The 25158-nt window shown below is 44.4% G+C and overlaps 1 pseudogene; it reads right to left on the reverse strand.

Moving 5' to 3' along the window:
- The window catches only part of LOC126032212 (ubiquitin carboxyl-terminal hydrolase 8-like), a 67749-nt pseudogene extending 58454 nt beyond the window's left edge, over nt 1-9295 (reverse strand).
- Nucleotides 9296-25158: the final 15863 nt, after the last annotated feature.

Genomic DNA, 25158 nt, shown 5'->3' on the forward strand with positions numbered 1-25158 from the left:
TCCTCACCTGGAGGACTGAAACTAATTGCTGGGTTCTACCCATAGCTTCAAAATCTCTGGGTTTGGGTGGGACCTAAAATTTGCACAAGAATGCAGGACAGAGGCCTCAGAAGATCCTGACTTCACTGAGACCAAATGAATGCAAATAGGAAATTGGAAGAATTTACTCTTGGTGGGGAGTGGGTTTCTGGGGTTACTTCTAGCTCTTTGCTCAGAAATCACTCCTAGCGGATTCAGGGGGAGCATATGGGATACCGGGAATTGAACCTGAGTTGGCTGCTTGCAAGGCAAATGCCCTACCTGCTGTGCTATTGCTCTGGTCCTTGAATTTACTCTTTGGGTGAGAATACACCCTGCAGTACCCAGGGGCTAGTTACTCATGGAGGCTCAGGGGAGTGAACCTGGGTTGACCTGGGCAAACTGGGTTTAGGTCCCCAGACCCCCACCAGGAAGTTGGCCCCTAAGCACAGAGCTGGGAGTAAGCTCTGGATACTGCGATTTGTGGCCCCCAAACATCAAAAAAGGAGAGGGTCTGCTGGGAAGTCAGTATTAGACTTTGTTTTATGATCTTTTTTTCTTTATTTTGAGGGGGGTACTGAGAGTTACTCCTCCCTCTGCAGTCAAGGATCACTCCTTGAGTGTCTGGAGACAGTGCCGGATGCACCTGGTAAGCCTCACGTAAGGCAAGTGCTCTATCCACTGTACTATCTCTCCAGCTCCAGTTTTAGACCTGTCTAGTGCCTTCTGGTCATAGCCAGCAGTGGGAGGGCTGCCTGGGATTACAGCCAATGTCCTGGAGGTAGGGAACAGAGTGATCTTGTGGACAAAACCATTCTTGCATGCAGAAACAGTTTCAGATGACTTTTCTTTCTGGATAATGTTGTTTGAATGTTTTAAACAGGGATGGTGATATTGGGGGAAGAGAGTTTGATCATCACGCCTGGTGATGCTTAAAAGCTACTCCTGGCACAACTTAGTGTTAGGAATTTGTTGTCTGCACCATGCTCAGTGACTGAGTTTGAAGGGACTATATGATATTCATCACTGCACGCTTTAACCCTTTTATCCCTTTTTTTTTTTTTTTTTTTTTTGGTTTTTGGGCCACACCCAGCGGTGCTCATGAGTTACTCCTGGCTGTCTGCTCAGAAACAGCTCCTGGCTGTCTGCTCAGAAACAGCTCCTGGCAGGCATGGGGGACCATATGGGACACCGGGATTCGAACCAACCACCTTTGGTCCTGGATCGGCTGCTTGCAAGGCAAATGCCGCTGTGCTATCTCTCCGGGCCCCCCTTTTATCCCTTTTAGTCATCACCATAGATTCCCCCTTCCCTCCCTGATACCAGATTGTGGTGTATTTTTTTTAAATGATGATGAAAGAAGGATGATTCCTTTTTTAACTTTTGGAAACTTTCAAATGCCAGAATAAAATAAATCACCTTGTCCTTCCTGGAATGGAAGGCCTAGGCATTTTATTGTTTAGATAAAGTAGGACCACTGTATGATAACTCTTGTTTTAATTTCAGCTTTTTAAAAATCATACTCTCTTGGGGCCAGAGCGGTGGTGCAAGTGGGCAAGTGAGTGCCTTGCTCGTGCTAGCCTAGGACAGACCCCGATTTGATCCCCTGGTTCCCATATGGTCCCTAGCCAGGAGTGATTTCTGAGTGCATAGCCAGGATGAGCCTTGCTGGATGTGGCCGGAAAAAAAAAATCTTAATCTCTTTGTCATGAAATTATTTTTGTAAAATATTGGGGGGATTGACACTCAGCAACAGTGCTGTAAACCATAGTGCAAAATTAAAATGAAAAAAAAAAAGAAAGAAAAAGAAGCACCTCTTAGAAGTAGGGTGGTGGTTGCAAAGTAACAGATTTGGGGGCGTTACATGGGTTGAGAGAAGTGGACACTGGTGAAGGGATCCATTTTGAAACATTGTGTGTGTGTGTGTGTGTGTGTGTGTTTTGGGTCACACTCTGCAGTGCTCTGGGGTTTTTCCTGGCTCCGTGTTCAGAAATTGCCCCTGGCAGGCACGTGGGACCATATGGGATGCTAGGATTGGAACCAATGACCTTCTGCATGAAAGGTAAATGCCTTACCTCCATGCTCTCTCTCCGGTCCCGAAACATTGTATACTTTTAAGGTCTAATCTTGAATAATTTTGTAATCTCATGGTGACTAAATTTAAGAAAAAGGAGGAGGGCCGATTGAGGCATGGAATATATAAAAAGCGTTTTCAACCCAGGAAGATAAAGAGAAACTGGAATATTGTAGTATAAGTTAAAAAATAATATTTTTTTTTAATTTTTATTTTGATCATAGTGGTTTACATAGTGTTGACAATAATATTTTAGGTACATATTTACATAAAATCAGGGGGGATTCCCATCACCAAATTGTCCTCCCTACACCTCCGTTTCTGTCCTACCTCCCATTTCCTCTTCCCTCACCCCAGGGCGGCTAGAATATGTGGTCCCCTCTGTATCTAACCCACAACTTAGTAGTCTTGCACCTGTTTGGTCTTGATGCCTCCCTTAGTTCCCCCTCTAACTGGAGGCAGGACTAGCTAGTTCAAGTTGCGTGGTTTTGTTTGAAAAAGAGAAAAGTAATAAACTGGGGTAAGGGTCTAATACCCCGAAACTGGGCAGAATCCTTCTAGAGGCTCTCTTCATCGATTTGAGAGATGGAGAAAAAGAAGGTGAAACACTCCACCAGTACCAAAAGAAGTGTCAAATATCCAGTGAGGGCTCGAGCTATATCGATAAGCACCACCAAAAAAAAAAAAACAAAAACAGGCAAACAAACAAAAAAAGCAAAACAAACAAAAAACAAAAACAAACAAAAAAAACACGCCATGGTCTTGAAATGAGAAACATGGCATAGCACATAACGAAAGAAAAGAAAGGAAGAGAAAATATAAGTATGATTGGGGACAATTTCAATACTCACACCCAGAGAAATCGACCAAAATAGATAGGTAAATAAAAATAATAACAATAATAAATGGAGGTAATATATATATATATATATATATAATAACCAAGGTTTTGTGCTTTTTGTATTTTTGTTTTTTCCCTCCTGCCCTGGCACAGTAAATATTTTTAAACTAAAATCTCTCTATCCCACCTCTCTCTTTCTCTTTCTCTTTCTCTCTTTCTCTCTCTCTCTCTTTCTTTCTTTCTTTCTTTCTTTCTTTCTTTCTTTCTTTCTTTCTTTCTTTCTTTCTTTCTTTCTTTCTTTCTTTCTTTCTTTCTTTCTTTCTTTCTTTCTTTCTTTCTTTCTTTCTTTCTCTTTCTTTCCCTCCCTCCCTCCCTCCCTCCTTCCCTCCCTCCCTCCCTCCCTCCCTCCTTCCCTCCCTCCCTCCCTCCCTCCCTCCGTTCCTTCCTTCCTTCCTTCCTTCCTTCCTTCCTTCCTTCCTTCCTTCCTTCCTTCCTTCCTTCCTTCCTTCCTTCCTTCCTTCCCTCCTTCCCTCCTTCCCTCCTTCCTTCCTTCCTTCCTTCCTTCCTTCCTTCCTTCCTTCCTTCCTTCCTTCCTTCCTTCCTTCCTCCCTCCCTCCCTCCCTCCCTCCCTCCCTCCCTCCCTCCCTTCCTTTTCTTTCTTTCCACACCCAGCAGTGCTCAGGGGTGACTCCTGGCTGTCTGCTCAGAAATAGCTCCTGGCAGGCACGGGGGACCATATGGGACACCGGGATTCGAACCAACCACCTTTGGTCCTGGATCGGCTGCTTGCAAGGCAAACGCCACTGTGCTATCTCTCCAGGCCCTCATGGTGACTAAATTTAAGAAAAAGGAGGAGGGCCGATTGAGGCATGGAATATATAAAAAGCGTTTTCAACCCAGGAAGATAAAGAGAAACTGGAATTTTATAGTATAAGTTAAAAAATAATATTTTAAAACTAAAATCTCTCTATCCCACCTCTTTCATGTTCTCCTGACTTACCTTTGTTTCCTAGTGATTATGTGGAGACCTAGAGCCAGGGAAAGGCATGCAATTAATTAATATTTGAGTGTTTGATGACCAACAGATAAGAGGAGTGGAGAAGATTCTGGCCTGTTAATGCTTCCTGAATTCACTGCCTGCTCTAGGCCTGGTTTCAGGCTGCCTAGGTCTTTTTCCTTCCCCATTTTCTGTTTTTTAAAAAGCATGAGATCAGGGTTTGGAGTGGTTTTGCAAGTGGTAGGGCATGTGCCTTGCATGTGCTAACCTAGGATGGATGGACCGTGGTTCGATCCTCTGGCATCCCATATGATTGATCCCCCAAGCCAGGAGCAATATCTGAGCGCAGAGCCAGGAGTAACCCGAGTGTCACCAGGTGTGGCCCCAAAACCAAAAAACGGCATCATATCATGTTTCTACTCCTCACACTATACACCTACAGCTCAGTGATTCTCACTAGTCTAAGAGGTTTGGTACTGATCACCAATTAAGTCTATGATAAAGATCTGGGATTTTTTTTTGTTTGTTTTTGAGACCACAACCAGCAGTGTTCAGGCTTACTCAGGTGTCACTAATGGCAGGCCAGCAGTAGTCGGCAACCTGCGGCTCCCAAGCCAGCTGTGGCTCTTTACACTTTTAATTTGGCTCTTCTGTGTACCGGGCAGCCGCTCCAGGAGTCAGGACTCTGCTCCTAGCCTCTGTCAGTGCGTGCCCTGTGTGGCTCTCAAAATAAATTTCAATCGTGGTTTTGGCGAGATTTGGCTCAGTTGAAAAAAAAGGTTGCTGACCACTGGGCTAGGAGAATCAGATGAGGTGCTGGGATCCAACGCAGGCGGGTTGCAAATAAGGAAAACACCCTATCCATTGTACTTTCGCTCCAGCCCCAAGATCTGGGGTTTCTGAGGTCTCTTCCTGACCTGCTACTTTGAGTTTTCCTTTCTACTTATTCCAAAGAATGGGAATGACCAAAGTCCTCTTTTCCTGACCCTGTGTTGGTAAGGAAACAAAAGAAGTTTTCTTCCTTTTGTTGGAAGAAGCTTTCCTTTCCTTTGGAGAAACTGCCTTTGTATGCTCGAAACAGCAACTCCAGTTGACTGATCGACTTGCCTTTTGACAAGGGCCACACATTATGCTGAATGAATGGGTTATTTCAGCACAACTTCCAAATTCTCTGTATGCCAAGCAAGTGTTCTGGGCATTGGAAAGAATGGACTTAAAAAGTGGACTTAGATATATAGTTACTGATGGAATTTTCCAAGACATTAGGTAGTAGGCTGAGATAAGTGACATTTTTCCAGAATTAGTTTTTGCTTTTATGGTGGGGACCACACCTGATGGTGCTCAGGGATTATTCATGGCTCTACACTCAGGAACTACTTCTGGTGGGCTCAGAAAGTCATGTGAGATGCTGGGGATTGAACCCTGGTTGACTCGGTTGGCAAGGCAGGCACCCTACCCACTATACTATCTCTCTGGCCCCTCTTCTTGCCTTTCTGGCATTGGTTTTCTGGGGTTTTCTGTATGATCGAGGACCTGTCTCCTTGCTTGTGCTCCAATACCAGGGTTGATTCCAGTGCCTTGTAGTTCTTCACATATTAAACTTCACCCACTAAACCCAGGTCTCTCTGAGCCACATCTCTCACCCTCAAGTCACCTTAAGTTTTATAATTGACATTTAGTACTGCCGTATCTGGAAATAGTAATGTCAGGACTGGCTGGAGAGGTTCATGGGAAATCTTTTTTTTTTTTTTTTATTTTGAATGTGAATTTTTTTCACTTTATGTTGGATTTAAATTCACTCCAAAATAAGGGTTGGGAGAACTTGATTTAGCTTGTAGATGTAAAGTATCTAGAATGTATATGGACAGGTATGTCATACATACATAGAAAGGATATAGCCAGTGTAGAACAGAAGTATAAACTTTGGTTTGGCAAAGCAGTGGAGTTAAATAACAGTCGTCAGAACATGTTTGTGGTTCCTTGGACAGAATGTTGAAGAACTCCAGTCCTCCATTCTCCAGAAACTGTCATGGAACTCACCATAAAGTCTGAGGTAGAAATGTCCTGTTCAGTTCATTTAGGTAGAGAGAAGTAAGGCTAGAGGCCCAGAGCTAGGTTTGTCTTTGGAGCCTTTTAATTAAACCTGCTATGGATATTTTTGATTTGAACTCCAGGACACCAATTTGAGTGATTACTTTGGGAAGTCTGGGGAGGATGATGCCCTTCAAGACAGCTCTGTAAAGGTCACAGTCTGATTTTTCTGGTCTCTTCAATTAAGAGAGTGGGTGAAAGGAAAGATGAAGCCTGGCTTTGGGAATGAAATCATTTGGAAAGGAAAAACCTGGCATATATTTCCCAAATCTTTGGCTCCATACTGCTCGAATTCCTGGGCACCCTCAGTATAAGAACTAGGAGAGAAGAGCTGAGAGATAAGGAGTCAAGCTTTGGGGACCAGAACCGGAACTTTACAGAGAAAGTTCTCAGGGGGCCGGGTAGGTGGCGCTGGAGGTAAGGTGTCTGCCTTGCAAGCGCTAGCCAAGGAAGGACCGCGGTTCGATCCCCCGGCGTCCCATATGGTCCCCCCAAGCCAGGGGCGATTTCTGAGCACATAGCCAGGAGTAACCCCTGAGCGTCAAACGGGTGTGGCCCAAAAACCAAAAAAAAAAAAAAAAAAAAAAAAAAAAAAAAAAAAAAAAGAAAGTTCTCAGGGTGAGATGGAGAATGAAGAGAGGACTTGTGCTGAATCCACAGTTGAAGGGAAGCCTGATAATTTTCAGGTTAAAAAGAGGCACTTGGGGCCCGGAGAGATAGCACAGCGGTGTTTGCCTTGCAAGCAGCCGATCCAGGACCAAAGGTGGTTGGTTCAAATCCCGGTGTCCCATAGGGTCCCCCGTGCCTGCCAGGAGCTATTTCTGAGCAGACAGCCAGGAGTAATCCTTGAGCACCGCCGGGTGTGGCCCAAAAACCAAAAAAAAAAAAAAAAAAAAAAGAGGCACTGTTTTCTGTGCTGATAATCCTCTGCTGATCTTTGTCTCTGCTCCCCTTCCACTCCCTGTGCTTTATGTAAGGTCTTCCCATGGCAGCCTTGAATCTGAATCTGTCTTTTAGTAAAATGATTTCACAGTCCCCTCAATTAAAAACATCTCATTGAAATGAAGTAGAGATTCTTAGTTAAATAGATTTTATCCATGCAAGTTACTCATCAAAAATTCAATTGAAGGGGCTGGAGAAGATAGTACAGTACATTTGTCTTGCCAGCTCCAGCACCTCGTATGGTTCGTCTAGCTCTTTTCTGAGTACAAATCTTGGAGTAACTCCTGAGTGCTGGCTCAAAAACAAAACAAAAAAATAAAACTAAGTATTGAAGAGTAGATTGAGCCATCATTGTGGTATAAATAATCACATCGAACAAGTTATGCTACAATTGTGATGAAGGCAACTTGATTAAAAACCTCTTGAGGGAGGGAGGTGTAAACTGTATCCTGACTTTGCCAAGATATGCTTGAGACATGTAAAACAAGATGGTAAATAGGAAAATCTGTTCTGGATGAAACCAAGTTGTAAACAGATACAAAGAAATCAGGAATGACCTTTGTTTTGGGTCTCTGCACTCAGAAGTTATTCCTGGCACTCATTTGGGATGCTGGGGCTCAAACCTGGGTTGGCCACATGCAAAGTAAATGCCCTACGTGCTGCACTATTGCTCTGGCCCCCCAAAATGAGGTTTTTAAAGATAGGGTTTGGGCATGTCTATATTAGGCCAAGTAAATCTTGAATTATTAAAAAATTATCCTATTTTTTCTTTTGAATAACATTTGTGATTTTACTTACACGTTACATATTCCATAAATGTTGCTGCTACATGTGAAATATTTATAACGTTTACGGATTATGGCTAAAGTTTATTCCTTGGAGCTAATTGCTCCTGGTTTTCAAGAGCTCATATTTACGTAATTGTGAGGTTTTTGTTTGTTTTGTGACTATACCCAGTGGTGCTCAAGACAAAAACTCCTAGCTCTGCATTTAGGGACCACTTTTGGTGGGTTCAGGGAACCATATGGAGTGTCAAAGATTGAAGCTGGGTCAGTTATATGCATGGCAAATGCCCTGTCACTCCAGCTTCAAGATATATTGTTTAGAAATATACTTGCTTTTGGTAAGTGGTGGTTCTCTGTGGGAGTGAATAGCAAAAATGATCTGTGGGATCTCTAGATCCTCATCCCAGATTTTTCATTCAGTAGTTTTTCAGTCTATAATTTTTTTGGTTTGTGGTCCATCCCCAGCGATGCTCAGCACGTACTCCTAGCTCAAGGATCTTTTTTGGCAGGGCTCTGGGCTCTCTAAATGTGGTGTGTGTGTGTGTGTGTGTGTGTAAGTCAGGAGCTCCATCTGTCCAACCCTCATAGTTTGTATTTTTAGCACATGTCTTAGGTGGTTGAACCACATTTTTTTAACCAAAGCTGATTAAGATACTTTTTTAGTTTTTTTAAACTTTGATACATTAGGATCCGTTGGCCTCTCATGGATTTTTCAGTGAGTCCTTTACTTAAGATCATGTATATCTGGAAAATTTTGGTGACTAGTTAGGTAGATCTTCAGTAACATCTACTCATCTATAAAGTACCGTATCTCAAAGGAAGATCAGGAAGCTAAGTATTAGGATATTTTCCCCAAGCATTTTAGGCTCATAGTGGGCAGATAGGAAGTTTAATAAATGATCAAACAGTTTTTTTTCTTCCATTGGTCGTCAATACTGAGTTGTTTCCTTGGAGAAACAGACCCACTTTGTTCATTTTTTGAGAAAATGTCTGCCAAATATCGAGTCAGCTTGCCCATTGTTCTTTCAAGTGAAAATGGAAGTCCCAGAGAAAACGCGACACCCCCAGCGGTGTTCTGAGCTTTTGACTGGATAGGCCCTAGTCTAAGACAGACAGACAGACAGGCAGGCAGGCAGGCACACACAACTCATGGAAGGAAGGACAAGGCCACATCACGGAGTGACTGACAAACTAACGGCCAAGGAGGGTTGTGGACAGCACTTTTTCAGTGCCTCTAGGTCCGGAAGGGCGGAGGTTCTAGAGGAAGCGGTTCGGTCCAGGGAACTTGCTGCTGCGCGGGTGACAGCAAGGGACCCTTTCCGTGCGGTGCGGAGGCTCCTCAGATCAGAGTCCCCACCACCATGGCCTTTGCAAAGCCTGCGAGCGAGGCGGAAAGGACAGACTGGTGTTCTGAACCTGCTCCCGACTTTGGGCACCGGAGTTGAGCAATCTCTGGAGCCGCGGCGGAGCGGAAAACCTCGGCTTCCTGCCACTTCTGCCCAAGCGTTGCTGCTGGGGTGGGGATGGGGGGCGGGCGGGGTGGCCATTTGCTGCAAGTTTCGCTCCTGCTGCGGTCCCGCACACTCTTCTGCGTTACCCCGTCCCTTGTGTCTAAACTTCTTTCGTCTTGGGCCACATGCATTGTGCTCAGTGATCGCTCCTGGTGGGGCTACGGGGGGACCTTATGCGGTGCCCGGGGGTCGATCCCCTCTGTCCTGGAGCGCTGGCCCCTACAGGACTCAGAAAAGCTGACTGGTTCTATAGGCGGAAAGGAGCTCCGCCGGGTGCGTCTGTCAAAACTATTCTGTGCGCCTGTCAAAAGTAGAAACTGACACGGTCGAGCTGCGCGTGCGCCAGCGGCTGCTTCCCGACCCGTAGCCGGACCTCGGGACGAGCCCGGGGCCGGTCGGCGCCGCGGCCTTTTAAGGAGTCGGACTGTACCACCGGGGCGTGTTCTGTAGGGGGGGTGCAGACCGGCCGGGCCTGCACCGCGAAACTTGGCCGGGCGTTTGCCGGCCCGAGCGCGTGTTGTGCGGACACTGCTCGGGCCCGGCTGTCCCGAGCCCTGCGCTCTGCAAGCCCGCGGTCCGGGCCCTGGAGAAGCAGCCTAAGTGGTTCTTGGACGCCCCCCCCCCGTATCGCGGGTCACCTGCGGCGGTCCAGTGCCCGGATGTCCATTAGGCTCAGTGCGGACCAATCAGGGGCGAGCTGCGCGCCGCCCGGCCGGCTCGGAGCAGGTAGAGTCAGTGTAGCGCCGGGGCGATCGGAGCCGCCCCCGCCCGTAGTGAGTGCGAGTGCGGCACGCTCGGGCGGGGCGCGATGGCAGCGCCCGCCAGGTGAGGCGGTGCGGGGAGAAGCGGGAGCGGAACGGGCGAGTCCCGATCGGCCGCAGGGCCAGCGCTGCTTGCAGGAGCCGCAGCCGCGTGCGTCCTCCCCTGGCCTCCTGCGATCGCTCCCGTCGCCCGCAATCGCTGAGCCCTGGGCGGGCTGGCTCCTCCGGGCTCTTGATGTCGGGCAGCGGACTTCCGAAGGCCTGACACGCTGCTTTCGTTTGGGCTCGGGCTACTGGAGGAGATGAGGTCTCCCGGGTTGCACAACAACAGCGAGTAGAAAAGTCTGTCCTCAGCTCCTCTGCCCACCCTCGCTTGTGCTAGCGAATGCTTCTGCAAAGGCGTCGTTCCCCCCCCCCCCCCCAACCGGGCTTTCGGGGCCCTGGGAGACTTGGCGAGTTGTCGTCGCTGTCTTGGCTGAGAAACGAAAGTTGCAACTTGCTTGTGCTAGAGAATGCTTTGCAAAGGCGCCCCCCCTACCGGGCGTTGGGGGACTGGGAGACTTTGGGGGGACTAGGAGACTTTGGGGGGACTGGGAGACTTTGGGGGGACTGGGAGACTTTGGGGGGACTAGGAGACTTTTGGGGGACTGGGAGACTTGGGAGTTGTCTTTGCTGAGAAACGAAAGTTGCAGCTCGCTTGTGCTAGCGAATTGCTTCTGCAAAGGCGCCCCCCCAACCGGGCGTTGGGGGACTGGGAGACTTTGGGGGGACTGGGAGACTTTTGGGGACTAGGAGACTTTTGGGGGACTGGAAGACTTGCGAGTTCTCGTCGCAGTCTTTGCTGAGAAACGAAAGTTGCAGCTCGCTTGTGCTAGAGAATGCTTTGCAAAGACGCCCCCCAACCGGGCGTTGGGGGACTGGGAGACTTTTGGGGGACTGGGAGACTTTTGGGGGACTGGGAGACTTTGGGGGGACTAGGAGACTTTTGGGGGACTGGGAGACTTGCGAGTTGTCGCTGTCTTGGCTGAGAAACGAAAGTTGCAGCTCGCTTGTGCTAGAGAATGCTTTGCAAAGACGCCCCCCAACCGGGCGTTGGGGGACTGGGAGACTTTTGGGGGACTGGGAGACTTTTGGGGGACTGGGAGACTTTGGGGGGACTAGGAGACTTTTGGGGGACTGGGAGACTTGCGAGTTGTCGCTGTCTTGGCTGAGAAACGAAAGTTGCAGCTTGCTTGTCCTAGCGAATTGCTTCTGCAAAGGCGCCCCCCAACCGGGCGTTGGGGGACTGGGAGACTTGGGAGTTGTCTTTGCTGAGAAACGAAAAGTTGCAGCTTGCTTGTGCTAGCGAATTGCTTCTGCAAAGGCGCCCCGCGCCCCCCAGCCGGGCGTTGGGGGCCCTGGGAAACGAAAGTTCAGCTTGGTTATATTATCGTTAAACCCCTCTTGGGACTATGTTGTTGCCTGCGAGTTCACGGTTCCAAATGTTCCGATTCTGATACCTAGATCTAAGGCTGCGTTTCTCAGCTGCTAAGAGGCCACAGGTGAAGATCATGCTAGTTGGGGGGGCGCCCACTAGCCAAGGGCTAAAGGCCAAACCGGTAGTACTAGGGCTGGACGGGGAGAGGGGGGGTGGTGGTGACTCAGGAAGGGAACTAACTAACTGTTCCAAGGACCAGCATCCAGAAAAAGAGGGGCCCTGGAGTAGTAAATAAGCCCTAGGTGGAGATCATTAATGGAGTTCTGAGATCGGATTCGAACTTAACTCAGTTGTGTGATTCCTGTGCTTGTTGTCCAAAAGCTACTTGAGAATCTAGTGTGCAAGGGGGGGGGGGTGTTTATCATTAATCAGACACTTCTATGCAGCCAAGACCGCACTGAGTCGAGTCCTGCAGCTGTCATTGAATCTCCCCTTGAAGTGAAGACTTGAGTTTTCACAGTTGAGTGTCTCGCTGGAGGTCACCACGGGGAGGGAGTGCTCAGCACCCTCTGCAGCGCCTCCTCTCCAGGCTCTCTCTTTTGCTGCTGAGCTGCTAGAGCCTCCGTGGGGTGTCCATAAAACAGCTTCCACTCCCAAGTGTTTGGCTGCAGAGCGTTATGGTCTTATGCTCTGCGCAGGTTCAGTTCAAGGGGCAGCTGAACCAGGACTTTTCCCTGCTCCGGTGTGTGCTCTGGTCTTCTCCCTGCTCTTGAGACTTGCCCTTGAACTGGAAATACAGGGTCAGTGTCTTATTTGGATTGTAAATCCTCAGTTTTGTGGATCCTCTTGGAGTGCGGTCCTGGTTTACACAGGCATTTCTCCTCTTTGGATGAGGAGATACCTATGGAGGGCAAGAAGATTCAGAGAAGATGGAAAGATGTTTTATGGAAACCTTAATGCTGGATCAGGTCGCCCAAAGCAGTGCTCAAAGAAATGGAACCTTCACTTAGGATGTATTATCTAGCATAGAAAATCCCTGCCCTTGTGCCTTCTGTTCTTGAAACAATTTAGAATACGGTAGAACCCAGTAGTTACTCTTAACTTATATTCTTAACCACAGTAGCTATAGTAACAAGTGCTGTTGCAATATTGTCAACGTTTTTATAAGTGAATTTTGTAGCACCGATAGTGAATATGGGCACTTGACCACTTCTGTCATTATTAGGCACTGTCATAATTTTCATTTAATATTGGTGACTAATTAATTCCATATGAGCACACCAGGTGGTGTGCTTCTTTTTCTTTTTCTTTTTTTTTTTTTTTTTTTTGGTTTTTGGGTCACACCCGGCAGTGCTCAGGGGTTACTCCTGGCTCCAGGCTCAGAAATTGCTCCTGGCAGGCACGGGGGACCATATGGGACGCCGGGATTAGAACCGATGACCTCCTGCATGAAAGGCAATCGCTTTACCTCCATGCTATCTCTCCGGCCCGGTGTGCTTCTTTTTCATAGTTAGCACCTCAGTGCAAATTGCCAGCTCACTTTCTTTATGATTGTATCTCCTGTACAATCTCGTAGTGCTTTGAAAGAGAAACAGTATTTCATTTTTGTAAACTCTCATAAATTGAGGTGCTGTTTCCTAAAAGTTTTAAAGTTGGAGGTTTTGTTTGGTTTTGATTTGTTAAAGATGAAAACAGTTATTGAATGAAATGTGAGTTGCTCGGGTTTTTAAAATTAGATTTTGGCTCAGTATTTTGAAAACACTGACTAGGTTTTAAGTTCTCCCAAGTTGGGGGATTGACAGGCACTTAAAATGCAGAAGGGACCTACTTCTGGACCCTGTAAGCAGAGCAGATACCCATGATCTTTAACGTGACTAGTTACTGAGCATGACTTTAGTATCCATTTTCTGATCTAAAGCATTGGGGTATATAATTACTCATAGAATGTTTCTACAAAACCTGCTGGTAACTCGTGACACTGTTCAAGGATTCCTGGGGTCATGGAGCTGTTCTTTTTTACCAGTAGTGATTTGCATGTCTGTGCTCACCATAGTCTGTGAAGCTTCTGTGACCCAGGGAAGAGGATGCTCTGGAATAATGATGGTGGCAGCATCCTCCTGCCTGGGGCATCAAAGGGGGCACTTTAAAAAGACTGGTGGGGATACTGAATGACTTCCCCCTACCCCACAAACAAAATGGAGGCAGGTAGGACAAATAAGTTGGGAAGCCTTTTTGGTCTGTTGATTATGTTGATGGGAACAATTCTGCTAATTCCTCACTGAAGCTAATTCTTCACTGAAGCAGTTTCTGACTTCTGCAGAGTGTCTGTGCTTACTGTCATTGTGGCTAATGGCTTCAAGTGCTCCCTGTGATGCTAGAGTGGCTCTCCTGGCCCTAGGGGAGTAGTGGGTATGTGGATGGAAGTTGGGGTCACTGAAGTTGATGCTTTGGGATACTGGGTTATGGTAACTGATGTAGCTTCTTTTTTTTTTTTTTTTTTTGGTTTTGTGGGCCACACCCGGCTTTGCTCAGGGGTTACTCCTGGCTGTCTGCTCAGAAATAGCTCCTGGCAGGCACGGGGGACCATATGGGACACCGGGATTCAAACCAACCACCTTTGGTCCTGGATTGGCTGCTTGCAAGGCAAACGCCGCTGTGCTATCTCTCCGGGCCCACTGATGTAGCTTCTAACAGAAAGTACTTTTAGGTATAACTCCCCTGCACCACCCCCACCCCCAATTGCCTTACCCATGCTGTTGTCCCCCACCCCCAAGCTTTAGTTTTGTTTTGGTGTCTCTGGATGTTCTCAGGGATCACTCTTGCTTGGGAGACAATATGTGATGTCTCGGATTAGCAAGCATCTTATTGCCTCTCTCCCCCGCCTTGCCTTCACATTATCTCTTTAGCCCTATTTTCCTTGTGTTTAGGTTCTCAGCCAGTGGTTAGGGATCCATCCGTTTCCAGAAATTTAACCCAGGTCTCCTGCATGCAAAGTATGCTCTTATCCTGTTAAGCTATTTCTCTGGCCCCCAAGTTTTGTTTGTTTAGTGTGTTTGAATTTGAGATTAATGGAGTTTGGAAAAAGTGTCCCCCAATTTAATATGATGCTGGTTTTTGGTGTGTGTTCTTAATTCCACAGAGGGAGATATTTTTTCATTGCAAAAAAGATGCATTCTATTAAAAAATATTCTGGGGAGAGGGTCTATTCTCAGCAATTCTCAAGGGTTACTCCTGGCTCTACACTCAGGAATCATTCCTGCAGGGCTTGGGGGACCAGATGGGATGTCAGGGATTGAATCCTGATCTACTGTGATCAATTCCCTACCCCATTGCTTTATCATCTGGCTCCACAAGATATAATCTTAAATTGGTATAAAACCATTTTTTCTCTGTCCTCTGCCCTGACTTCAGATTTATGAGTCACTGATTAACTAAAAAGAAAGTCCAGAAAGCAAAGAAGTTCTTGTTAGGAATAAGAATGTTGTAATTTGGGGCCGGAGAGATAGCATGGAGGTAAGGCGTTTGCCTCTCATGCAGGAGGTCATCGGTTCGAATCCCGGCATCCCATATATGGTCCTCCCGTGCCTGCCAGGAGCAATTTCTGAGCCTGGAGCCAGGAATAACCCCTGAGCACTGCCGGGTGTGACCCAAAAACCACAAAAAAAAAAAAAAAAAAAAAAAAAAAAAGAATGTTGTAATTTTGGAAATGCGCAGTTCAAGAAGTGGTTTCAAGAGGGAGTTACTGTATGCGGCATTCTGAACCAGTGAGTGTTCGAGGTCTTCCCAATGGCACCATCTTTATGATGGCCTTGACACAAGAAAAAAAAAACAACTGGCCAGTCTCCAGAGATACCCTTCTAGTTTATGCTTAAGGCTCAGATCAGCTTTCTGCCTCAGCAGCAGCTTCCAAGATTTGGGGGGGGGGGGGGAGAGGGAGAAGAGGAAGGGCTGAGTCTTTTCCCCCCCTCTTTTATTATGGCACAGTTCTTTTATAAAATTGACACATGTGACCTTTCATTAGATATGAGCTTTAACATGCCATAGCATAAAGGGCTGTACTTTTTTCAGAAGTGAAATGTTGTGGTTGCTGCATTTAAATGATAATGTAAAATTCAAATATACTCACTGATAGAAAACGTTAATTGATAACTGCTCCTAACTTGGTACTGGCATATGTTTTCGTTTGCAGGAAGACCCAGGTTCTTATTCAAGTGATCTCTTCTGACACAAAGCTGCATCCAGGCTGCTGCTGTCAGCATTTTCCATATTAAAGCTTTGTCTTTCTTGATAGCTATGAAATGGGGAATTACAAATTTCACGAGCTTCGTTACTGCTTTGAAGTATGGCATTGCTTGATTGCGTCTAAATATATCAACTTTGTTAGCAAACTGAGAAGAGGGGAAGAGGAGAGGGAGAAGGGGGTGGAGTGGGCAGTTGATCTGCAGTGCTGGTAATCATGTGACCAGTTTTCATGCTCAGTGCACGTGTTGTACTGTTAAGCCACATCCCTGGCCTTGATAGACTGATGTTGGAGATCTTCTAAAGAGAAAGTTTTGTGTCGAAAGGTTGCAAGAGGCAACAGTGTGCTGGGATTTGCTCCTCCATTACTTGGGAAAACAGTCTTTCTCCCTGGTTTAGAAATGCCAACATAACAAGCTAGTATCTCAGAATTCCTTTGTTGTGCTTGTTATAGTTTATTGACACAGGACCAGTATGAAACTTTTTATCTATTTTGTGAAGACATTGGGGAACAGCTAATATTGTGGACTTTATTTTTGTTCTGTGGATATCATGTATTCATTTGTTCAAAAATACTGCAGCAAGTAGAGTGAACCTGTCTATTTCAAATATGTATTGAATTTGGACCTTGGAGTAAAAATAAGTGTTTTGACTTGTGATCCCAAAATTAAAAATCAACTTTAGATACACCCGAAGTGCAGACTTCTAGTGTCTTGGTTGTCATTAGATTGAGAATCCTGCCCCTTTGCAGTGCTGTTTGTTTGCTTGTGTTTTTCTTTTTTCTTTTTCTATCTATCCATACAGAGTTCAAACTTAACCTGATGGCTACAAAACTAGCAAACTGAATATCATAACAGTCTTACTCTCTGGCCAATGGGTGCTTTTTCCCCTGTGTTGACTTTGTTTTCTGTAAAACCGCATTGAATTCCATTCAGGTTTTGAAAGTTGTTACTCAACGCAGTAGTCTTGATGTTTGCTTTATGTAGCTAGAGGAAATCCCATGAGTGACAGTAGCTTGTCGAAAGGAACTGAAGCAAGCAGAGTGGGGAATATCTATTTCTTTTGCTGCCTAAATCATCTTTGTTAGGTATTGTATTTCCAAAGGGCACCCATCGTTTGGTCACATTCTAAAAGTACCAAGAAAAAAAATTCTTTAGTCCTTACTTTCATAATGATGGATACTTGGAGACCTGTAGGCTAAGGACAATTAAGTGTCTGACTTTTGAGTTACTGGTTTGCCTTTACCAAAAGGGATTTCATTTACTGTTTCAGTGTTGCTGGCTGTTGAACTGGCAACTAAGCCAAGTGGTATAAGAATATTTTGAGAACAGTATGACCATTACCTTCAAGGCCATATGGATTGCCATAAGTGCTTGTTGGTATCCAGAATCTGTCTCCCACCTGCCCATTGATTCTAATCCTGTAGCTCCAGGGTGAAGCTTTGGTGGAATGGAATCACACTGACTCTGAGGCCTCAAGCTCACCTACCTCACTTTGTGTATGTGAGTAAGAAGTACTGCTTATAACTGTGATTGCTCTGCATAGTTAAATTTTGATTTAATGCATACTCATGTACACACTTTCCCTTTTGGAAATAGACAAGAAGTTTATAGAGAAGGAAGATACCAGATTCTATATATGTATGGAATAAATATTACCAACTATATTTGTTGAAATTTCCAAATGTTTCTGGTTTTGAAAAATGAATGCCCAGGAGCTGGAGAGATAGCGCAACAGCAGAGCATTTGCCTTGCATGGGGCAGACCCGGGAGGGACTCGTTTCGATTAGGGCATCCCATATGGTACACCAGCCTGCCAGGGGCGATTTTTGAGGGCAGAGCTGGGAGTAGAGTAACCCCTGAGCACCGCTGGGGGTGGCCAAAAACCAGTTAATCAAATAAATAAAGTTTAAAAAAAATAAATGAATGCCCAGAAGCGTAATTCCCAGTATTTGAGCAGTTCTTTAGGAATTGCTGCTAGCCTGGTTACTTAATTGAACTTTCTTGTCCACTCCCAGCTTCCTCACAAAACTTCCTCACAAAACCCCCTGTCCTCTTACTACCCCTGGGGATTAAGTAGCAGTTGTTTTATTCCCAGGGAAAAGCCGATCGATATCTGAGAATTTCCAAGTTCCATGAAACTCAACATTGGGTATGTTGGTTTCAACAGAAGCTTTTTTTCCCTTTGATTTTTGGGCCACACCTGGCAGTGCTCAGGGTTTATGCCTGACTCCACGCTCAGAATTTACTCCTGGTGCTGCTCAGGATCATATAGGATGCTGGGGTTCAAACCCAGGTTGGGTTCGAACTGGGTGTAAGGCAAAGGTCCTTCCCTCTGGGAAGTCACTGTTAGAATTAAAGCCCACGTCACTTTCTGTGACAAAACCCAGAAAACTCTTTCTGGTGTGTGATGGTTTCACTTTTCAGTTCTTGGAACTTTCCCTCAGAAACTATACTGTCCAAAGCCGAGTGGTCAATTAACTATGAAGCACAGTCCACTACCTGCCATGCATTGTGATTACATTTTGATTTGTTGCATATGCTTTAGTGGTTTCGATAGGTGAGACTCATGTGACTTTTATCCTGGATAAAGTGCATCTGGATTGTTTGTTACGTTGCTTTCCCCTCCCCCGGTTTGCTTTGGTTTAAAAGTGCAGGTGTTGCTGATTTTTCTGGATGTGAATTTGTGGAAAGTGGTATAAAAGTAACCAGTTCCCTTTGTGTAGTACAAAAGTATTAAACATACCCAGCTTGGTGGGGATTCCTTAGTTTTGACTCAAATTGACAAATTAGTATTTTTATGTAGACATCTTTCTTTTTGGTGTTAATTCTTTTATTGTAGTATAGATTCTATTTACAAAATGTTTGTTTATGAAGTTTTAGTATTTTTACAGTGAAAGTATTTCAGTTGTTCAATAAAGAACTGGATGTATATTTTGTACAGGCTCCTTTTTGTGAATCCTTATCTTCCTTTAGAAGCAAAACTGAAGTGAGGGTCAGACTTAAGATATTAGCCTACTCTAAAAGTAGCAAAATCATTGTAGTATGTAGACATCTTTAAATAAAATCATCTATCTAGCAAGTTGGTAACTTTAGCTCCCAAAACTTTGAGAAAATTTTGAGTTCATGATATAATTTTATATACTGTATTTTCTGGCATGTAAGATGACTTTTGAAACAAACAAAAAAAAAGTCAACTGAAAATCGGGGGTCGTCTTATACACCGTATCCCGAAAAATATTTCAATATGCCACTAAACGAAAATTGTCTGAATATTGCCACAAAACGAATCCTGCACCAATCACTGCAAGGCTGCTCGGACAGCCTCTCTAACTCAGCCAATCCAAGTAGGCTTTTGATACATGCAAATTAGACAATGTTCTGGACCCGAATCTACACTGTCAAAAGCCTGCTCATGTTGGCCAGTCAGAAAGAAAGTCTATTACAGTATAACCTTTTAACCTTTGCTTGTTGGGATTGGCACACTGTGGTATATACAGTTGCAGCACAGGAACGTTCTGTCTGATACAGCGAATATAGGCCTAAACCTATGTTTTAACTGCAAAATTAGGGGGTCGTCTTATACGCCGGCAAATACGGTATATTTTTTCTTTCAATGGAAATAGAACCTCTGAGGTTTAATTCCTCCCCCCGCCCCCACAGGACCTAAGGGATATATGTATGTGTATTGGGAAAAAGTTCTATATTGTAATACAAACTTAAACTCATTTAAAGTTACTTATTTATCTGTTTATTTATGGCTTTTGGGGGGTACACCTGGAAGTGCTCATGGTTACTCTTGGATCTGCGATCAGGAATTACTCCTGGTGATTCTCAGGGGACCATATGGCATGCTGGGGATTGAACTTGGGTTGGCTATATATAAGGCAAATGCCCTAACTGCTGTACTAACACTTTACTCAATGTGTATTAAGGCACCATGATCGACAAATTTATTCATAGTTGAATTTTGGGCACAGAATGTTCCAACACTAATCCTACCACCAATGTCAACTTAGCTCCTCAGTGTCCTTAACTTCTTTCCCCCACCACCACTTCGAGGCTATTTATTCATGGATCAGTGCTCAACAGTCATTCTTGGCGTTGCTCAGGGGACCATGTCTTGTTTTGGTGATTAAACCCAGATGTCCAGCATGTGCTGGATCACTTTGAGCTCTCTCTCTGGCCCTTAGGTAACTCTGACTTAACAACGGTATTGGAATTATGGAATTAAAGTTTTCACTTATTCTATTATTATAGTTTTCTTATCTCCCTTTTCCTCTCAACCACCTTTTAGAATCATGTTATAATTTTGCTGGACCTGTGGAAATATAAACTGCATCTTGTGGTAAAAAACAGTATTGTAACATTAGCACAGTAAAGGATAAAATAAAAACTAATGTTCTGGGGCCTAGTAGACAGTTCAAATAACTAAACACATGCTCTCATTAGGAGTCTCAATTCTATTCCCTTCTATATCTATGGAGATATAGACATGGTACAGTAAGCTGGAGAACATGTTTTGTATGCCAGTGGCTTGGTTCAGTGTCAAACTGTAGAGTCTTCTGAGCCTCTCTGAGTTGGAAGTGGGTGGCATCACTGAGCCTGGAGTAGTAGCTTTTGAGTAAGTCTCCAAAATAACCAACTACCTTCCAAGTGTGTTTCAAAATGAAGTTCTGTTATTTGGAAAACATTGGGAAGAACGAATAGATAATTCTGGTTGTAGATTCATTTAATGTAGTTTAATATCTAGGTTAAAAGGACCATTTCCTTGATAGGTGTAAGATAGCATGCGTTCTTTTCCTGAGATGTTTGTTATCTATGGGGATACATCCACAATGATTGCGCTTATACATTGGGGCAAAGCTGCTTTAAATGAATGACTTTCAGTTCCTTTGGTAAATAATCCCTAGTTTTTTAGTTTTGGCGAGATGAAGTAGTTAGCCTTAACCAAGATAGTTTTTTTTTGTTTGTTTGTTTGTTTTTTTTTTGGTTTTTGGGTCATACCCGGCAGCACTCAGGGATTCCTTCTGGCTCTACTCTCAGAAATCGCTCCTGGCAGGCTCAGGGAACCATATGGGATGCTGGGATTCGAACCACCGACCTTCTGCATGAAAGGCAAACGCCTTACCTCCATGCTATCTCTCTGGCCCCAATAGTTTATTCTTATTCAGGTCTTTTATTCCTATGTTAACTGCTAATGAATGTTTCTTTCTAGCCTTAATTCTTTTCCTTCACAACTTTGAAGTATATTGGACATAGCCTAAATGTTGTCCTTTCCAGCTGTACAATTTAGTGATTCTTCGTTACTCAGTGTGCAGCTATCACCATTGGTTTCAGAACACGTATCTATCTTCCCAGTAGGATCCTTTGTGTTCACTTAGTAGTTAATCCCTCTTCCTAGTCCCTCGCAGCTAATAATAATCTGCTTCCTGCTTCTATATACATTTGTCTTCGATGGATACTGCGCAAACTCAGAAACTTTTTTTTCTTGCTTCTTTATTTTCTTGTTTCTGGGTTTTTTCATTCACATAATTTTTTGAAGCTTGCTCCTCAAGCCTGTATTCTCCCTTTAATATGTTTTGTGTTTGTTGGTCTCTTACACTTCTTTTTCTTATGTTTATTTCCACTTGGAAGAAAACTGTGTTCTCTCTTTCTTGCTTCTCACATATTTCTTTTTTTTTTTTTTTTTGGGTCACACCAGGCAGTGCTCAGGGGTTATTCCTGGCTCCAGGCTCAGAAATTGCTCCTGGCAGGCACGGGGGACCATATGGGACGCCGGGATTCGAACCGATGACCTCCTGCATGAAAGGCAAACGCTTTACCTCCATGCTATCTCTCCGGCCCCAGCTTCTCACATATTTCTAAATAATTTCAATAAAACTTCTCTTGCTTCGTTAAAAAATAAAAAAAATGTTTTAAAAAGAATAAAACGTTTTGAGGTTTATTTCTGATATCACTCATCAGGAGCCATGTTCCTCCCACACTATTGTTGCCATACTTTTTTTCTTTGGTTTTTGGTTTTTGGGTCACACCCGGCAGCGCTCAGAGGTTACTCCTGGCCCCATGCTCAGAAGTCACTACTGGCAGGCTATGGAGACCATATGGAATGCCGGGATTCAAACCACCGACCTTCCGCATGTAAGGCAAACGCTTTACCTCCATGCTATCTCTCCGGCCCCTATTGTTGCCTTTCTTGTATTATGGTTCTGTCTGGGGTCAGTTGCTGTTCTTGTGTACTGAGTTGTGGTTCTCCAGGTCATATATGTTCTGGTGCTAGGAGTCATATCAACAGTACCTGGGATTGAGCTCTCCCCTTTCTCTCTGAAGCTCGCTGGAGCCACAGAGCTCTGTTCTCTTGAGTATCAGCATATGATAAATGGGTAGTTTCTGGGCATCTTTCTGGCGAGGGCCTATTGTGAATAATGATGCTATGAATGTTTGCATGTGTCTTTTTTGCTTTTTGTTGATAATACTATTGTAGGAAAGGCTGCAAAGGGAAGAGAAAAAGATACACTATAAGAAGTGGACACTATAAGAGCCAGTTTATTAACACTGGTGCAGGCTCAACAGAGTCAACTCCAAAGACTGAACACCCACTCCAAGTTTTGGTTACACTTAGAGTAATTGGCACTTGCTGCTGTAGAGTGGAGTGTTCAGGGGCAGGGTCACATATAGCACAGTGAGTGATGGATTACACAGATGTGTCAGGGTGCGACAATACATAAATTCTGTAAAAACTGAACCAGGAGTCAAGCTTCCCCTGACAGTGATAATGAGCAAAAAGGGGGCCAGGACCCAGACTTCCCTTAAAAGGACCCAAACTGCCCTTAACAGTATTTGGAGTGGAATTTCTACAATTTTATGCTTTGTTTTTTTGAGAAACCATCAAGTTCTCAAATCACAGGCCCACTGTAGTCCTTGTTTAAAGTCATGTAGCTTATACACAGTTTATTTCACTTGATATAAATGCTTCACTACTTTTGGAGTCCTCTGGACTGTGGGGGCTGGTTCATCGGTGTCTCATTTGATTACTAGAAAGTAATAATGAGGTTTACATATGACTTAGAACTTTTATTTCATAAAAACTTTATTGTTATGAATTTTAATTGGCTATGCTTTTCAATGAAATTTCCAGTTATATTGGATACTTACACAACTAAAACTGAAAGTATTGTTTTTTAGCTGTTGACAAAAGAACAAACTTCTGATCCATAACTTGTAACTCCTCCCATAAGGAAATTCATTAATAAATAAAACTCCTCTTTTTTTTTTATTGTAAACTGTCAATAGGAATTATTCAAGGTGCTTTTTAAAAGGAAAAAATATTCTGGCAGAAGCTAGCTGTTTTCATCCAGCAAGTCCTTATATGTAAAGATAGGTTATCTGTGCAAAGCTTCTGGAAATTATCAGTGAGACTTGGGTCCTGCCTGTAGGCAGTGGTGATAAGCATTTCATGGCTGGGCACAGCAGCTTGTGAGAAAGGTAGATTCGTTTCATGCCTGTAGGCAGTGGTGATAAGCATTTCATGGCTGGGCACAGCAGCTTGTGAGAAAGGTAGATTCGTTTCATGACTTGACAGTTCCATAAAGTGCTTTGGATCACCATAGCTGCCCTGGGAGGGTGGCACTACTTGTGGCTGGGAGGACTGGGAACTGGGGAGGGTGTGTGTGTGTGTGTGTGTGTGTGTGTGTGTGTGTGTGTGTGTGTGTGTGTGTGTGTGTGTGTGTGTGTGTGTGTGTGTGTGTGTGTGCAAACCCCCAGAGAGCCCCTAACACCAGCCCTTCCTGTGGGCCCCTTCTGTCTGGTAGATTCTGGACATTGACTGAGTTAGACTATGCCTCCAACTGCTGTGTGCTGGGCTGTAAGCCTGGGGAACAGAGCAGAGGTTGGTGGTGGCAGGGACTGTCCATTTTGGAGGAAGGAGGATTAGTTAGATAAGTCAGCAAACAAATGGCCTCCTTCTAGCTCTGCTGTATAGCATATGGGGACAGCTCTGGATAATAGGACATGGGAACCTGAAAAGTCTTGGAAAAGCTGACCTGAAGCAGAGGGAACATGAGACATAGCAACACATATGAGAAAACCATGTGTTTTCTCACTGGGTGCATGTGGAAATGTTTATGCCAATGAGGAGAAGGTTAGCATCATTAAATGGGTTAGTCCTGCTATTAAGAAATGGCTGTGGGTGGGGGAGGGAGGAGATGGGGGCATTGGCTGTGGGAAGGTTGCACTGGTGAAGGGGGATGTTCTTTCTTATGACTGAAACCCAACTACAATCATGCTTGTAATCACGGTGTTTAAATAAATATATTATTTTGAAAGAAAGGAAGAAAAGGCTGTTATATGTGTTGTTGTTGTTATTATTATTATTATTATTATTATTATTATTATTATTATTATTATTATTATTATTATTATTTTGGTTTTGGGGCCACACCCGGTGACGCTCAGGGGTTACTCCTGGCTATGTGCTCAAAAGTCGCTCCTGGCTTGGGGGACCATATGGGACGAGGGGGGATCGAACCGTGGTCCGTCTAGGCTAGCGCAGGCAAGGCAGGCACCTTACTTCTAGCGCCACCACCTGGCCCTGTTATATGTGTTATTAAACTAAAAATTGAACTTTTCAGGAAGATAGCTCAGGGGGCTGGGTTCTTTGTCCTGCCTTCAGAAGACCCCCAGATTTCATCCTCAGCACTGCATATGGTCGCCCAAGCCAGGAATAGTTTCTGAATAAGCCAAGTGGGGCTCAAGACCAAAACCAAAAATTATCTACATTGTTTTACTTCACCGAATTATATATCTTCATAGCTCAGGATTTTTCCTGGATTCTCGGGATTCTCTCTAGCGCTGGGCATCAAGATAAAAGTCACAGGTTGGGGTGGGAAGGGGATAATAAAGCCTCTCGATTTAGATTGCTTTTAAGCACACAGAATATTAGTACAATATGTTTTGAGTTTGGGGTCTTGTTTATTTTGGAGCCATTCCCAGTAGTGCTTGGGGCTTACTTTTTGGCTCTGTTTAGCCAAAAGCCAGAGCTCTGTTGAACTCAGGACACCATGACCAGTGCAGGGTCAACTTTGTATGAGGCAAGTACCCTCATCCACTGCATTATTTCTCTTTATTTTAATGAAAGAATTTTCATAGCAATAAAACTTGCAGATTGAAAACTATATTTTTAAAGATTAACATAATTGGCACAACATAAGCAAATTAAATTTGAAAAGAAATGGGAAAGAAATTTAAAAAGAAGTTTCTTGGAAAAGAAATTTGAAAGGACTTTATTTTTACCTTTAAAGCTAGCAAATAAACAACATGACAGATTAGAGAATTCCTAGTATAGTGAATCCAATTAAATGGAAATAAAGGCTGATACAGTAAGGAGATCTTTAAACTGGGGGTTGATTCAATGGTTACTTTCCAAAGCAGCCTTTTCTTTGTGTAAGACTGTTGTGGGGGAAAGGGTGAGTGAGGAGCTTTGGG

The sequence above is a fragment of the Suncus etruscus genome, chromosome 16 (assembly GCF_024139225.1).
Source record: "Suncus etruscus isolate mSunEtr1 chromosome 16, mSunEtr1.pri.cur, whole genome shotgun sequence".
Classification (NCBI taxonomy): Eukaryota; Metazoa; Chordata; class Mammalia; order Eulipotyphla; family Soricidae; genus Suncus; species Suncus etruscus.